Source organism: Anticarsia gemmatalis, chromosome 13, assembly GCF_050436995.1.
Source record: "Anticarsia gemmatalis isolate Benzon Research Colony breed Stoneville strain chromosome 13, ilAntGemm2 primary, whole genome shotgun sequence".
In the NCBI taxonomy this organism is placed as follows: domain Eukaryota; kingdom Metazoa; phylum Arthropoda; class Insecta; order Lepidoptera; family Erebidae; genus Anticarsia; species Anticarsia gemmatalis.
Window position 1 is genome coordinate 8834732 of NC_134757.1, and position 16832 is coordinate 8851563.

Genomic DNA, 16832 nt, shown 5'->3' on the forward strand with positions numbered 1-16832 from the left:
CGTGATTTTATCTAATAATAGAGAAGTTTTCTGACTGTAAGTGCTCGAGTGGGGTTAGCTCAGAGTGTGAAGAGGGTAGGATTATCTGTTTACTTTAGAGTAAGTATATGATAACTGGCCCTTATACTTTATACGCTTAACTAAATCTAATTACTAAATACTGAGTAGCATTGATATTTGATAGATAAGTGGTTTAAACGTTTATATCCCTCTCAAGCGGTCAAAACTTCAATGCCTAAAGCAACGGACGAACCTGAAGCTTTACGATATTATATGTTTTTTTGGGCACATTAGGTACTATTATTGTAAAAGAGCTGTTTGAATGAATACTCCTGACACTGCACATGTTCAGTCTGATAGTAGCAATTCAAGAATTGACTCTTATCCGATATTTTTTTTGTCGTTTAAGTGCGCAGCAATCTGGAGCTGAGCAGCTGTCTCGTCGTTGTTGAAATGTTTATGAAATCTAAAATTTCACTAAAATGTTGATATTCAGGGATAAAAAGGTAGCAGCAAAGCCTTTAACGAGTTAAAATATTAGGTCAAAGTACACTGAAATAGAAAATTGTATTCACATAACGAAATTCTTTCGCGTCTCCGAGCTGTTGTTCAACTTTGTAATAAGAGCTTAGTATGAAAGTAGTTCAGCGTTTATTAATAAAACTTTGTGCCTAGGTGATACTGGTTAGTGCCTCAGACCTTTTTGTCGTTTTATTTTACTTTTTGAGACTTATATTCAATGTTTTTAAAGCTTTGGAAACCTCCCTATGAGTATCCTAGAGATCCATTTTAAAGTTTAAAAACTTAAACTTAAATTTTTTGTGTCTTTAAAGGCGCGTGCGGATAGACATCAAATTTTAAACTATCGCTTTGGTCAATTGGTTAGTGTCACCTGTGCCAAACGTCAGATATTCCAAGATAGAGTGACTGTTTGCGTCAAATTCTTATTATTATTATATAATAGACATAATGCCAATATGCACAAAAATTAACATTACAATAACAATTACCGATTATTACAACGATACACTACCGAATGCGGCGTATTAAGATCAGTCGTACATTTAAAAGTGACTTACTTACTTAAAAAGCAACAGAAAAGTCGTACGGTATAAATGAAAAATATCGCAACGACAATCATGCTAAAGATTTTCCTCGTTATTGTTTCACCGTCTATTGTACTATTTGAGAACTTTTAACGTGGCGTTCGCAAAGAATGCGAATATAAGCAGATTGCACTTAGCGACAGCAGTATTAAAGGTATCGAACATGTATGAAAAAACTGTTGTGCCTACTTTTATTTTTGAAGTATTTTTTTGTGATGTTGTAGAATTTCGTAACCAAGCAGATGAGATAACATTTGATATTGTTTTTAGAAGTAATTTTGCATTGCTTGCTTTGATATAAATTGATAAGGCTTATAGCTGGTATATTTTCTAAATAACTAAGATCTAGGTGACGCTAGTTCTTTAAATATGCATCGTGTATTTTAACGGGAGCACAGAGTTTTCTTCAAATAAACGCTACGTCTACGCTGCGTTTTAGTCACTGTGATTGCCTTACGCTATAAAAAGCTAGAAAAACGTAGCGTACGTTAGCCACTTTTAAAATAAAATTAATATTCATTTTATCTGCCAATATCTTTCATGAACTTCCGACCAAATTCTAAAGAAGGAACTCGACATCTTCAGTCAAATAAGTTGTCTACAAACTGAACATTTCTAGTGAAAACACTCCGATACAAACGCAAATGTATCAAGTAACGGACATGTCTTTGAGTTCGTGGTATTCGAGTCCAGGACTGTGAGAAAGCTTTGATGTATTTGGATTCAAATCAACTTCACTGTATGTTACTTTGGTAAAATCGCCTTGGAACTTGTTCTTATACGGTCTTTGTTAATGCCGTTTTATGAGAAAATGTGAACTTCAAAAAAAAAAGATTCTGTGTGAAAAGATTACTTGTTTTATAAAGTATCCTATGTGTTATTCAAGGTTATAAAATAATATTCGTACCAATGAAATTCATCACAATCAGTATAGTAGTTTTGGTGTGAATAAAATGAGAATTGAAATTGTTGATTGCATAAATATTATTATGTGTAAGACTATGGATGTAATAATACATATTAAATACTGTTTTTACTCCCTACACAAGGATTTATTCCTTTACAAGGTGCCTATTGTGTTGTACTGAAGATGACACAAATACTCGTACATTCATTGTTTTCACAAACAGAATTCAATTTCTAGTAGAAGAAGGAGAGGAATAAAGTCTTAAAATCTAAAATTCCTAATACAAATGCTAAAATCGGTAAAAACATTTCAAACAATGAACTAGACCACTCAATCAGTCAATCTAAAAATTGATAGCACACGTTTGAAAATCCATCCCGTCGGTTGAATGCAGCAAAGAAAAATAAAGGATCCTCTTGTTATCTGCGGCTCTGTCGTCGATTGTTTTATTAATTGAGATTTCGTTCGGATTTCCATGTGGCTCTGTGGTTGTTTTAGCGCTTCTATTTATTTGTTAGATTGTGGAGTTTCGTTTCTCTGATGAGAAGATTTGTTGTTGATTTTTTTAGTATGTTTCGTTCCAAATGGTTGTGAATTGTGAATTTGTAACAGAAGTTGATATGCATATAAGGTATCTTAAGCTGTTTGCTAAAGAGGTAGCAATATCAGAAACAGCAAACAGAAGAATCTGCTGTTTCCTTAGTTATGTTGTTGTTTTCTGTGTTTCTAAATAAATTATTGACAGTAAACAAACGTACAGACATGCTCATAGTATTCCAATAAATTAGTAATAATCTTAATAAATTACGTAAAGTCAAAGTAAACAAAACGAAATAATGTCAAAATTGTTACAAATTTTTCGCTCGTGATCTTAATACGTACACGCCAAAATAAAATATAACAGTCTGACAGCGTATAGGCAAAAATTGAATCCTAACAGTGCTCATTCGATTTCGAATCCTGTATCCTTCGGCAGGAAATTAAAACTTGGGGTTCAATAACTTTTGCCTTCCAGACTTCATACGATATTTAGATGCGTGAATCTGAATATAAAAACACTAGATTTTGATAAAGTTATACTTTGAGATGCTTTACAAATTATATTAAGTTATTTGCTTATCAGATGATTTTTATTTTTTTGTTCATATATTAACAAAACTATAGACTTATCTTAGTTTACTTGATGGTCACGGGTGGTGTCTTCATTTAATGTTGCATTAAAAATATTTTCAACATTAAGTAATGGTTACGTAAGGTTTTATGAAGAAGTAAATACTTATTACTTTTTAATACATAACTACAATTGCATACAATTTATCTTCTTATTTATCAACGAATATTGATAAGTAGGTATTACTTACATTAAGTAAATAAAATAAATCTGCCTGCCGCGCTTTTACAGATAAACTATATAATATTAATCGATTTAAATAGAAAAATGTTTTGACTTGGCAGTTTATAATTCGAGAAAGCCTCTTTTTCGGATAAATAAAATTGTTTGGATTCCTGTGCAAAAGCTGGTATAAATAGAATTTAACGTTTATTCGGCCCAATAGCCTCAAAATTTCATGTAATCAGAAAAACCTATTCGTGTATTAATTACACATTTCTGAGAAGGATCTTTTGACTCTATCATAATCCGTCTTTCAGCCATCATTCTAGGAATTCCATTAACCACGGGGATTCAAACGGAGTAAGTATTCGAGTTGGGTCTGAGAAAATAATACCCATTGGAATCAATCGCAAGAGCATGTTTTTAGAACTTCGACCTCATCTTAAGGTAACCTTATCAGATTATTTATATTGATTCAATAGAATAAGTTGAATATTATATCAGTTATCAGAATCTATTCCATAATTTATCCTGAGAAAAATTATTAATCAGGATCCAAGAATCAGGAATGAAATTACGTTTCAATTAGAAAAGTATTTCTTTCATGTTTCCATAAAACGCAGTTCGTAGTAATCTGGTTTTCCAATCTCTTTAAGAAGAAAAATTGTAGCTACAACCTTTTTAAAAATTAACAAGAAGCGTGTACGGCTTACCATAATATTACAATGTGAGTCATGCAAGTAACAAGGGCTTATGTACCTCTTATGAGATTAGAAGGCTTTGAGGATATTCACAAAACTCATCCCGTTACGTTTTTACCGCGTTCCCAGCCGAGTAAGCAGCCTTTCAATTAGCGTGTTCAAAAGTTTCATAAGAAAAGGACTTCGCCTTTTATGTTGGAGAAGCAAAAATGTGGTAAATTATTGCTACTTTTGATATAAAAACGTGAGGATTGTGTGGGTGTAAGATAATTTTGTGGATGAAAGTGAAACCTATTTGTTATGTGGAGTTAAAAATAGAACCATTTCATTGTTTTGTGTAAACATTTGTTGTACGTATTGTGTACCACGTTTGGGTCTCGTCTATTGTTAAAATTATCCAATTCTTAGATGTTAATCACAGAACACATACCTAATAATAATAATCATATTTTTCCTTCTATTTTTGGACTAGTTATGGTCTATGAATTACGATAAGACTTTTATAATTTCGATATAATCAATATCAATCTAATTTTCATTCATATGTTTGAACAACAAGTTTACTATAATAACTCTTAAATTCGATAGTTTTTTCTTAAAAATCTTCTCGGTCGAAAGGCGATTCTAAATTTTGTACAAATCGATACAGAAACCAGTCAGCGGTAAAGCGTGTGGGCAACAATCTGCAACTGCCAACTTAGTACAAAACTAAGTACAAGTTGTCGACTTGTTGGAACTAAGTCCTGCACTTGGCGTGTCTGCCTCGTAAAGTGTAAAAATAAATTATTAACCCAAGTGCGATGAAGTTGTGGAATAATATAATTACAATGTCTACACGCGATAGGGTTTCAAACTAATTTTATTTATGTTATTTGTTTATTAAGGTTTTTATCGTGTTTGTTTTTATTATGAATAATTTTATAAATAATGTTACCATAGCTAAATACCTTATCAAGAATTGTTAAATTGTTGCCTTAGAGCTGCTTTGACGATAGTAGACTTTGTGAGTAGCTATCGAATGGAACGTGTAGAAGCAATGTTATAGAGACAAATGTTTTCCATTTCATATTTTTATAATAAATATAAAAAAGGATAAAGCTTTTGTTTTAAAGCGTCAAACTAAAGAATTAATTTCAATAAAAGTTTCATATAAATAAATCATTGATATTTCAGTCGCATGCCCATGCCTCATTGAATTGCCATCAAACAGAAACCGCCGCAAGCGAACCTGTTGGCCACATTCAAATACAAAAACAATTAAACAAAAAACATCATAAATAACAACGAACAAAACAATATCGGGCCAAACGAAACATATGAAAACAAAACGGGACTGAAAGCGGAACGTGTGACAGAAGTTCCATACATCGACTTATTTCCAGTAGAAAGAGCCTATTGAATAAAAACGGAGGCATTCGACTGTGAGCCGATACGTAGGGATGTCTTATACCTCTTCATATCCTGCTTTAAATTATTATTGATGGTAGTGTTTACGGTGTTTGGGGTTCGGGAGGTTCGAAGGTAAAACGACGATTGTGGAATTGTTTACGTTTGTCTACAAATTTAAATTGACCCTCAGTCTATGCACTACCGAGGTCAATTTTGATAATATAATTTATGTCTTAGCGCAGAAAAATATATTGCTTCGCTCCAATTCCTCTATTAGTCTGGGAGAGAAATTTGCTCAGCTGTGATACAATAATGAGTTATATATGAGATTTGTCCAAGAGAGAGAAGACAGGAAGGGTTTTATAATTTGGTTTCTAGTCGGCCATTGTAGCATAATAATTATATTGTTTATAAATTTAGTACAATAAGGTACGGTTCTTACTTTTCTTTAGAAAACTTTTTAAACAAGTTTAAAAAAGCAATCGCTTTACAAGTGCCACTTTCAACAACAATAAAATCTTTCACAAAATAATATTCGCTCGAATGCAGTGTTGTAATTTATTTTCATCGCAGCGCGAGAGCGATTAAATGGTGAATATTTAATATTGAATGTGCATAGAATATTTTATTCTGAAGAAATATTCGCTTTCATAGGAATAACTCTATACTTACCCAAAAATAAAACTAGACTTAAGGCCCAAAATATGAAAAAAAAGGTATGAGTTTAAAAATGTATTAATATTTAAATGGCCTGGTTGCAAATATATGAGCCACTGCGATATAAATAACTCCGAAGTTCATTACTTTATTACTTATTAGTTTGTAATAAACGTTGATAGATCAAGCAAAATATTAATATATAAATATTAAGACATCTTTGCGTCGTTAACAAAACTAACACTAATAATGGTGAGCATTTAGGAGAAGCTGAACAAGCTCCTTTTAAATGTTCACCATCACTCTAACCACATTACAAAATATTTTCCCGAATCATCATAGTCCATTATAAATTGATTTTCCTACAGAACCCGATATTTACCTGTCATTATTCACCTCACCGTTCAAACCTTCGTTTGATACTTGTACAGTCAAAAGCAAAAATATAAATAAAGGTCACAGCATTTGTATCAATAAAAATAACAAAATTACTTCTGTTTTTTACCTTCAAATAATTTTACAATAACTGTAAATTTATGGTTGACGAACGAAAAATAAAATAGACATTTCAATACAAAAAAGTACGATTGAAAATGTGACCATTGTATACACATTTTTGCACGTAACTGTACATTCTATAACTCAAGCTGACACATCAATAATAAAAAACCTTCGAAGAACCTACGTCACAAGGGTTTGCTATTTTCTTGTAAGCCATTGTAAAGGACGTAGTGCGGTGTATATTTTTTTTTGCAATATTTTTCACTAGTCATGCATTTATTATAGTGATGGATTTTCTTTTAATAATAGTAAGGAAAACGCAGTGTCATTTTGTTATTAAACAACATACTAAACAGAAGTAGTTGCCAAAAATTGTTGGAAGTTTTATTGTAGAGTTATTAGGTAGGGGTCTACAAACAAGCAAACCAATTCTTATAAATTGCGTCTTTCCAAATATAAGCTAGTTCATCTATAATTACCGTAATTTTCAACAAGGAAAATATTCTTACGAATGAGATATTTCAACCCAAAAACTGAAATATTGTTTGCATAAGTTGCTTTACATTTTTCGTTATAACAGTTTATATACACAGCTAATTTTTAAAACACTTTGAAGTCTTCCTAAATCATCGTTGTTATCTATGCCCTAATATACTTGAAAACAATTTTCTTATCATAACTGCTAGAACAGTTCGCCGGCAAATTATTCAATTTTGCCAGAAGCACGTACACTGAGATTCTAACTGCCAGCAACATAAGTCACTTCAGTACATAGCCTGCAGCCAGAGATAACTTAATGTTATATTCGAGTTTACACTATCTGTCGTACAGGTGATTCTAATCGTTTCTTAAAGAGTACCAATGCAACATGGACACCTGATACGATTACTTACGAAAAGGTTTTTTTTACATTAGCTGTTATTTTATCCTGTATATTCAATTGTTATTCGTGAAACTGGCACTTTGTGATCTTGGAGAGTTTATATTTTTAACGTTGTCTTGGAACGTTGGAGCTGCGGGTCTTATTTGAGAAATTAATATGTTGTCATGCGAAACCTAATCTGTTTTCTTGTAACGCTTTCATACTTGAAGTAGCGACCTGACCAAGAGGTAAAGATGTGGGAAGGTATACAGAATTAAAAATATTGTGCAATGGGCGGGATTTGCGGGCAAAGACTATAGCGTAACTTCGAAAATAGGCCAATAGATAAAAAATCTGCAACAACCACATAACATATTCTGTACTGTTTCCACATTTTGCCCCGGTTCCATGACGTCTGCCTTCCTCTATGTAAGTTGCACTGACGTATTCATTTCCCGCGTGTGTTAGCGCTTATAGGAGCCTGTCTCTTTGAATGCCTGCCTTGCATAATTCTTTCTTGAAAGTTTCCTCTCTCTGAAAAATCTTTATTACATGCTCGGCTTCTAAGATGAAAAGACTTTGGGCTTCGCTCTATCCGTGCAACGCTCTCAAACCTACTTATGAAAGCAAAGAGAATAAACAGTTGAGAAAATTCGTGAAAATTCAGTCAAGGTATTTTAAACGATTTTTATATCATAAAATATGATGTGTTGATTACATGTTTATTTATTTTAATAGTTACTCAACTAATTTCTTTGTTACGCTATCCACTAAATAAAAAAATATTTTTCCACGTTTTGACCTATAGTTTTTATGACCACTCAATAGGACTCTGTTATAGTATCTTAAACATCAGCAACACCTGATAACTATTCAAAGCACTAAATATACGCCAGTCAACTAGCGCCTACACTTTCATTCACAGCAATGTCCAAATCCGCAAATTTTATTGCAAAATCTACCTTTAGTCTGTTGGCAACTTTTCCCGACACTTCCCTCTAGGCGAGTCAGATTGTCCGACAGTGCTGTGTAACTTTGAATTGACAAAACGAAAAAAAAACACACACAAAATGGTCGCAGAGAAAAAGTTGTGTGCCTGAAGCCGGCGGCTAACTCGACGTATTGTCTAAGCCATCTTGTTTCGCCTTTTTGTAAAGCTTTAAGCTTTTTACACTGTTTAATCGGGTTGACTGCGCTAGTCTCGTATTGATCTGTGTTCTTTGGCGTCCATCCGATTGTGAGAATTGGTTGGTTTCTTTGAGTTATTAGCTTTTTGTGCCTTTGTTTTGTGCGCGCCTGGATTTTCGTATTAGGCTTGTGTTAGAAGGCTTTTAGATTTGCTTTTTTGTTGGTGATTATGATTGATTATGTTCCTTTGTTATGTATGTGTTTGTAATGTTAAGTATAATTTTACTGTTATTTAACTAGGATAATAGAGTCGTTTATATTGCTTAACTATATCCAAAAAAAGCCTTAACTAAAGCTTAAATCATATTCTTATATATTTTTCCTTTGCAGTGTCTTTTGACACAACTCCTTCCCAAGAATAGTTATAGCAATAAAAATTCTTTAGATATTGCCTTAATTTCGGTAAATATAATTGTTCTAATTAGCTAGTGTAGTTTTGTCCTTCCGTTATTTTTCTCTCAGACTAAAATGAGTCTAGACAATTAGGTAGAAAACAATACGTGTACTAGTTAACAATATTTGTAAGATAATAAGAAAATCTAATATGATAGCCAAGTAGCGTGTTTTATTACTTCTTTCTACTTCCAATCATGGTTCGTTACTGATAATACATCCACCACAAAACAATCCACAATGCCCTATATAACGATTAAGTTGCTCTGTAGTAAAATCTAAAAGATTTTCTTTGCTTGTTTGAAAAAAGTTTACGTTACTCTTTTAAAAGTAAACTACTATCCAAGGATCCCATTTTACTAATACAACAGTATCGAACACCAACAAAATATATTTTAATCCCGCACAAAATGTGTCAATGATTTCCCTTGTCGGTTTTTCCGACGCGAAATGTCAGTCGTTAAGTTACCCCTGTTTTTGCGGTGCGACGATTCTTTGGAGCATTGACGAATCTTATCGTGGTCCCGTTGGGCTTGGCGCGTCTTATCGTGGGACGAGCTACTTTGGGAAACAATACCGGGAGTGAGGAGTAAAGAAGTGATGGATGTGAAACCGAGATGGATTGATCGGTTCACGGTTGTGCGTTTATCAGAGGTCATGGCTATTAATTGTGGAAGTTTTTTTTGGAATGTTGTTTCGTGTTTGGTTTAATGACTTTTAGTGATAGATTGAAACATTTGTACAGACAACTTTTTTTATCTTCCACTTAATATGCAAAAAGTATTTATTAATTAATAGAAGTATTTTATTGACATATTTAAAGGAAACCAAAGTGTTGTTTGAAAAAACCTAAGGACAACCTTTTTGATTGCCAACAAATCAGTTCTTGAAAACTAATAACAAGTAATACTTACATATTTTATAAATATTTTTCGCACTCACAGTTTTCCTCTTCAATATTTTCCATCTCACCGCACAAGTTTTATCCGAACACATTTTCCGTTTCTTCACTCCACGTTCAAGATATCTTTGCTCTTCAGTTTACGCGGCCGCATCTCAGTCGCTAGCACCGCGATGATAAGATGGATGGATACATCATTCACAACAGTTGCTTTTGTGTTACACTTTTATGGCCAACGAAATTCAGGACAACGCAACGTGGAGCTCAAGCCTTCTAAAATATTTACGATGGAAGAAAACAAAGGTTAACAATTGGATGGAGTTGAGCCTTGAAATGGGTCGCGGTAGAAGTTATGCCAGTATCAAATAGAAAAGTTACTTGTAATTTATTAATGTCAGGCGCATTGCGTACTGCGTATTTTTGCTTTGCGCAGTTTTACAACGAGTGATATTGTTTTGTTAACGTTGAATGTAACCAATGTTTTGGACTGATATGAATTTGTTTTTATTTTGTTTGCGCTTTGTTACGAAATCTGATGTGATTGAAACGAAAAACTAACTGTTGTTATTTAGAAATGTAAACAAATTTATTTTGTTTTTATATCAAAGTTATTATTTATACTGACACTGATAAATATAGAGTTATTGATCAATATTAGGCCCAAATAAAAAAGACTTGTACTTTCCTATTTATGACACAGCATTATGTGTGGCAAAATGTAATTTTTTACTATAAATTAAATATAAAGCCTTACAAAATTATTTATTTTGAGTTGTTTTGATCCCACACTAACAATTCGTTAAACACCAATCCCCATTATCATATCATTTGCTAGAATCAACAAACTATCGTACGGTAACCAAAAGTGTTTGTACTTTGTACTAAACTTTACGATCGTCACTCAGGTGAGTACAAACAGGGCAAGTTTTATAGCGCCATCTATTCACGTATATGTAAAATACATGTGACTATTTTACTACGCTTATGTTTATTTGATTTTGAAGTCGTAAAAAAGAAATGTAGGGTTAATGTTTTAATGTGGATTCTTTTTTGCTGATCTTATTCTAGTTGTTGCTGTACCTAGTTTAATTTATGAGATTTTTTTTCGACTTACTAAAATGAATTTTTATAGTGATTTTAAATTCCAATTACATCTAGCTGTATACGGGTAATTGTTTTTTTTAATTTATCACCCCAAACACTTTTAAGATTTTTTTTGGGTTTAGAGGTAGTGCAGCTGTTTTTTTTTTAAATGTTATTTTCGATATTTTCCAACACGTAAAATGAGTAACCGCTGATATTCTGATCAAATTTTCAAGAAAGTCTAATGCAATTCCAATCAGTGAATAACTAACAATATCATCATCATTATCAAACATGTACGTACATTGGTACAACTATACCAATCTAAACGAAAATGTCTTAATACTAGCATCAAAAACACACGCTGGACTTTGTAAAACTGGTCGTGGAAGACGTTTACAAGACAAAAGTTTAAGAGAAAATGTTCAATAGAAACGTCTTACAAATATCGTATCGATGGAGCTGAACGGCGGTCAGTGTTAGCTTTTACGCCGCCACCGACCCGAATTTAAACTCGAAGTACCTACTGTATAGCTGTTAGAATCTGAAAGGAAATAATAACAACATTTATACAAATACACATAAACATTTTTTTCTTTTTTAGGTTCTAACAAAAAAAATCTACATAAAATCATGTCTTGTTCTTCATTGTTCCCACGGGAGTTATACAGTAAACACTAACTTCCTGAAGCCATATTGTTAATATTTTAATTTTGTTTCTTTTTTATACGTTCCATAACATGTGCACTGTGCTTGTATTAATTGAAATGTAATTTTATTTTAAAATATTAACCAGTTGTATACAAGTGCATGCCTGCTTATAAATAAATAAATAATACTTTTACGCAACATCAACAACGCAACACATTCGTGTTTTATAAACCTTACTACCATTGTTTAAATAATACACGAACTGCAAGCCTAAAAGTAGTAGCACTGTGTCTAATGTCTTAAGCAAAGCGACGTACTTCCTCCACTTGATATACGAGTGTTGGACACGCAAGGCGCGTACATCACTGTCGCACGTTGACATTTTATAGACATCGCCGCTGTTTTGTGCTCCCTTTATAGATATCACTGAAAGGTTTCGCTCCAACGTGTAGTTTCGTGTTACCTGTCAAAACAAAAATATGGACACTTTTCACGTAAATTATAGGTATATTGTGAAAATATTTGTAAATTTTTTGCATTTTATTTTATTTGTAAAGCTACTTTTTTGTGATTTTGACATAATTTGTTGCCTGTATTTTGTGACAAAAGGAAACATATTTTTTTCTCCAAATTGAACGAAGTTTCCAATCACTTATTTTTGCTTTTCACATCGGAAATTAACAACCTTGTAAAGTTTTGATAGGCTGTACAAAAATAGAATAAACGACGTAGCGCATTGATTTCTCACAAATCAGTTAACGATTCGAAAATAACTACCGAAAAAGTAGTACGCAGTATAAGATACACGAATTCGGAATAATAACACAAAATTCAAAGATAGAAACGATCTTCGCACGAACAAGTCATACTATTCAAAGTTTCTAGTCTCTAAAAAGAAGTCGTCTACCAAGCTCCCAACGGGAATATAAAACAAATATTTGAGGTACCAACAAAGATTGTAATAAAAATAAGCAAATGACGCTGGTCTAGTTAAAAATGTAAACAGTCAGACGAGATGCGGAGAACATAACTTTGAAAAGGTAACGACCAAATTCAAAGTAACTTTGTAGCGAGCAGAGAATAGTTGGCCGATGTGTGGTTGGTTAAATTGTAAGTTTTTCAATGTATATGTTTGGTTTTTATATTGAGGATAGTAACATGAGAAAGTTTTGTTGAGTTTTTTTTATAATAACATATGGGTGTTAGCTTCTCTCATTAGTTGTACGATATTTGTAAGTATAATCGATATATTTTAAAGAAACATTTGTCATTTGTTCTCCTATCCTGGAAGGGAACGAAATTAAAATACCGAACACACGAATACTGAAATAAAATGCTTAAAAGACTGACTTTCATGTAACTTAGTTTAACCCGGCAAAAGACCAACGACCAACGAAATCACTAAAAGATTTGTTACAAACATCTAAAGCCACGAATACCTCAAAAGGGGAAAAAGAAAAAATCTATTCATCGATTCGACCAAAAGCCAACTTCGGTAGAAACCTCACAGGGGCTTTTGTGAATAAAAATCGCGGACAAGGTAAGCAAAGCTCTGAAACTGAAAGGCGAAAGGTGCTGAGAAAGCGGAACTGGACTGGGAGCACGTCGAAGTAAGTAAGCCGAGCATTAAGGCTTTGCGGACCTAAGTCTTGGCCTGTACTTGCTTTGATAGAACCGTATTGTATCGCAAAGAGTGCTGTAATACCTTAACAAGGTTCGGAATTATTAACGGTGCAGTAGTTTTGGTGAAGTCAGGTGCATTTGTAAAGAATATACTAGTTGACGATTTTTTAAACTTTTATTTGTGACGGGCGCAATCGTGGATTTAAAGTAAAAGAAGGTACAAGTACAGAAGCTCTAATTAGAACCAACTTACATAGTATTTACAGTCATCAGTGTAATAGTAATTATGATCAGAAAGCTAAAAATATTACTTTTCCTGAGTATACTGTTGGTCTAAAACTAGCGTGAAGACACTATTACATGGATTTGAATTAACAGTATCAATTTAAAGAAATATGTAGATATGTATGCGGAATTCACAAACACAATTCTATGCTTAAAAATGGATGATGAAGTTGCTCCCTGACAAGCAAATAACTGAGTGCTTTTCTTGCGAGAACTTTAACAAGGTTATAATGTACGATGCAATATGAACGTCGGACGAAGAATTTATGAAATGTAGTTGTATCAAGTACTAGGAAACTCGACAGAGAATGTCAGTTTCGAGAAAATTCCAAACAACACAAATAGAAGCGAAAAGTTGATGAGTTTAACTTTTATTTGTTTTATTGTTTTGTTGTTTATCCGATGGGTATTGAATAAGTTTTGGAGTTTACTTTTGGAAGGATTTTATTATCAATTTGTAGATATTTTTGTATGTTGCAGTTAGTTCTAGTTAAAGTAAATATGCGATTTTTTAAGGGCTTATCTAACATTAAAAAACATAAGATATGACTTTTAATAATTGCATTCTCAATTGGGTGTTGATTTGTTTTCCACCAATTATATAAATTACTTTTTTAAATTACAACTAACTTCAATAAATATTTACACTTTATTACTTTGCCTAGTTTTAAAAGATTTTAAATGCCCTAGAAACATGAATAATGCATAGCAACGAATAATACTATCCACTTGCATCTCATACGGAAATTGCGTTTTTAGAGTTCGGCATAAAATAGTTGAGACTGGTTTTAAAATCTTCTGTTTCGTGTTATAAAAATATTATGTACCTTAAAAATGTTAGGTAAAATGGATTAGTGACTCATTGTTGAGTTTACATTAAAAAGTTTAAGCATGAGTCTTCATATTTTAAATTAAGCTTTTAAAATGCAATATGCCTATTTTAAAACGAAGCGCTTTATAACCTTAATTGCAAAGAATAATTTTAGCTTTGGCAATATAGAAAATTAATTTCTATCACTCATCCTACACTAAAAGCAAAATTTCTCGTTAAATTTATTTATATAGATTCTTTTATGAGTTATATTTTGTCATCGAAGCCAAAATATATCTCACATTTATACAGTATGAAAGGTCAAATATAAATATAAGTTATTTTGGCATGTGTAGGCGTAGAGTAACAAGCTTTAACTAATGCTATGATCAAAGGGGAACGTGTCCTTACTCATTTAATATTACACGAACTCTTATTATTACGGTTGACATTCCTCGTCATTTGAATATGTACTTTCACTATGTAAAACTCGACTATCGTTTATTTTAAATAGTAGCTATATGTATTATTGGAATAATTGGACTGTCTTGTTGTTGAGACATTTCTTCTAAGTTCATTGATCGTCATGCTAGAGTTTTCATTAATCTTATGAATAAATTCTTTTCATATTTTAGGAACCTAGTTTGAACCTGAGTGTCAAATTGATTTAAACATGTATGGCAATATGTATTTTTTATAAACTTCTTACTTAAGCCGTAATACATCTTTTACATTTTGTCTTTTATATTTAAGCACTTTATAAAAGCATTAGACTGTCAAGAATTTTTAAAGTACTTTAAACTAAATCCTTTTAACAATACACTACTGCAAACAATAAATATAATAATTATTCAGAAGAAGTATTACCTAGCCATATAAATTACCTATCGTGTCACGAAACTATGTTATACATGTCGATTTAATTGCATTCAATCGTGACCTAATTGATAGTAACATTCCTTATACATATAGACAATATATCCACAGGTATATGTAAATTATAGACATGGCAAGTATATATAGTTATATACTGATATAGTATAGACTATGTACTGAGGAGATTAACGCTTCACGCATAATTGCGGCAACGTATGACGGAAATCAATAGAGCTCGATGATTGAATTATATACATCATATTCATGGCTTGTAAATCGAAACTGTGCTTGCAAACGTGTAACGTTATAGTTGTATAAGGTATATATAGAAGCTCATTAATACAGATTAAGATAAGGTTACAAATTATCAAGAACTACTTTCGAGAAACTCAGAATTTCTAAGAAAAAAAATACGCAGAAAACCAAAAATAAAATTCGTTGGAAGATCGTATAAGATACACATATTTTAATTAGTTAAATATGTAATATTATAATGTAACGGGTCTTATACACGATTGAAATTTTTTAATTTATAAGTTAAATATTCCTTTTAAATTATATTTTTAATACACTTTATAGTTGAATGTTTATTTCATTCATAGAAATCATAATTTAGAACCACTACTTACCTATTAGTATTAAGAAGAATCCTGTACATAAAACAAAATATATTTCATTATTAAATTATATCAAAGGGGTTAAAAGCCCAGACATGTAAAAAACAAAAAAGATTTCAATCTGAGCTTTGATATTCAAACCTTTGGTCCTTTAATATTGGCCCAGGTGCATCGTAATCTCTCAAGGGAAATGATTTTTTTACACCGTCCCTCTTTGCGTCCCGTCTCTCTCCGTCCAGACGGATATTATGTGAAAGCATTGCTTATGTACAAAAGGGTTACGGTGTGATTGAAACCTTGGTTGAAGGGGATACGTTGTTAATTAAAAGTCTACTGTTCGAGCCGTTGTAAGTGGATCGATTGTTTAGATAAAGTGTGGAGAATGTTCATGTTATGATTTTGGTATTGTTTAGCATCTAACATTTTCCAATAAATGTGTTCTTAATAAATATAATTTACCGCTAAAAACCAAAATTTGTTTGCGATATTGATTATTAGAAGCGTAGGTAGCATTTCTAGTAAATGGTAAAGGTAAATATAACAAGCAGAATTCCAAGTAAGACAAAAGCCACCTGCAAAACCAACGTTAGCGAAAACAAAAATTGAATTCGAAGAACAAAATCAATAGTAAGTAAGTGAAAGAACGCCTTTCAACCCCGAACCCTAGTTTTATATTAATTCTAAGCCTAAGTAAAACTTACTCAAAAGCTTAAAGAAAAAAACTAATCAAAACTTCAACAAAAATCTATCCGATCAGTAAACTATATCGGTTTAGGTTCGTGTAACAAATAATTCGAAAAGTTCCGACCGACTTAGCAATGATTGCCTTCACCCTATTTTGAATTCGTCTATTTCAAGTCTTCAAATAAAGGAAGCAGTCTCATGTGTTATTCATCATTTGAACGCCTGAAAACATCTACGGTACATAAGTAGTTATGGTTTCATATA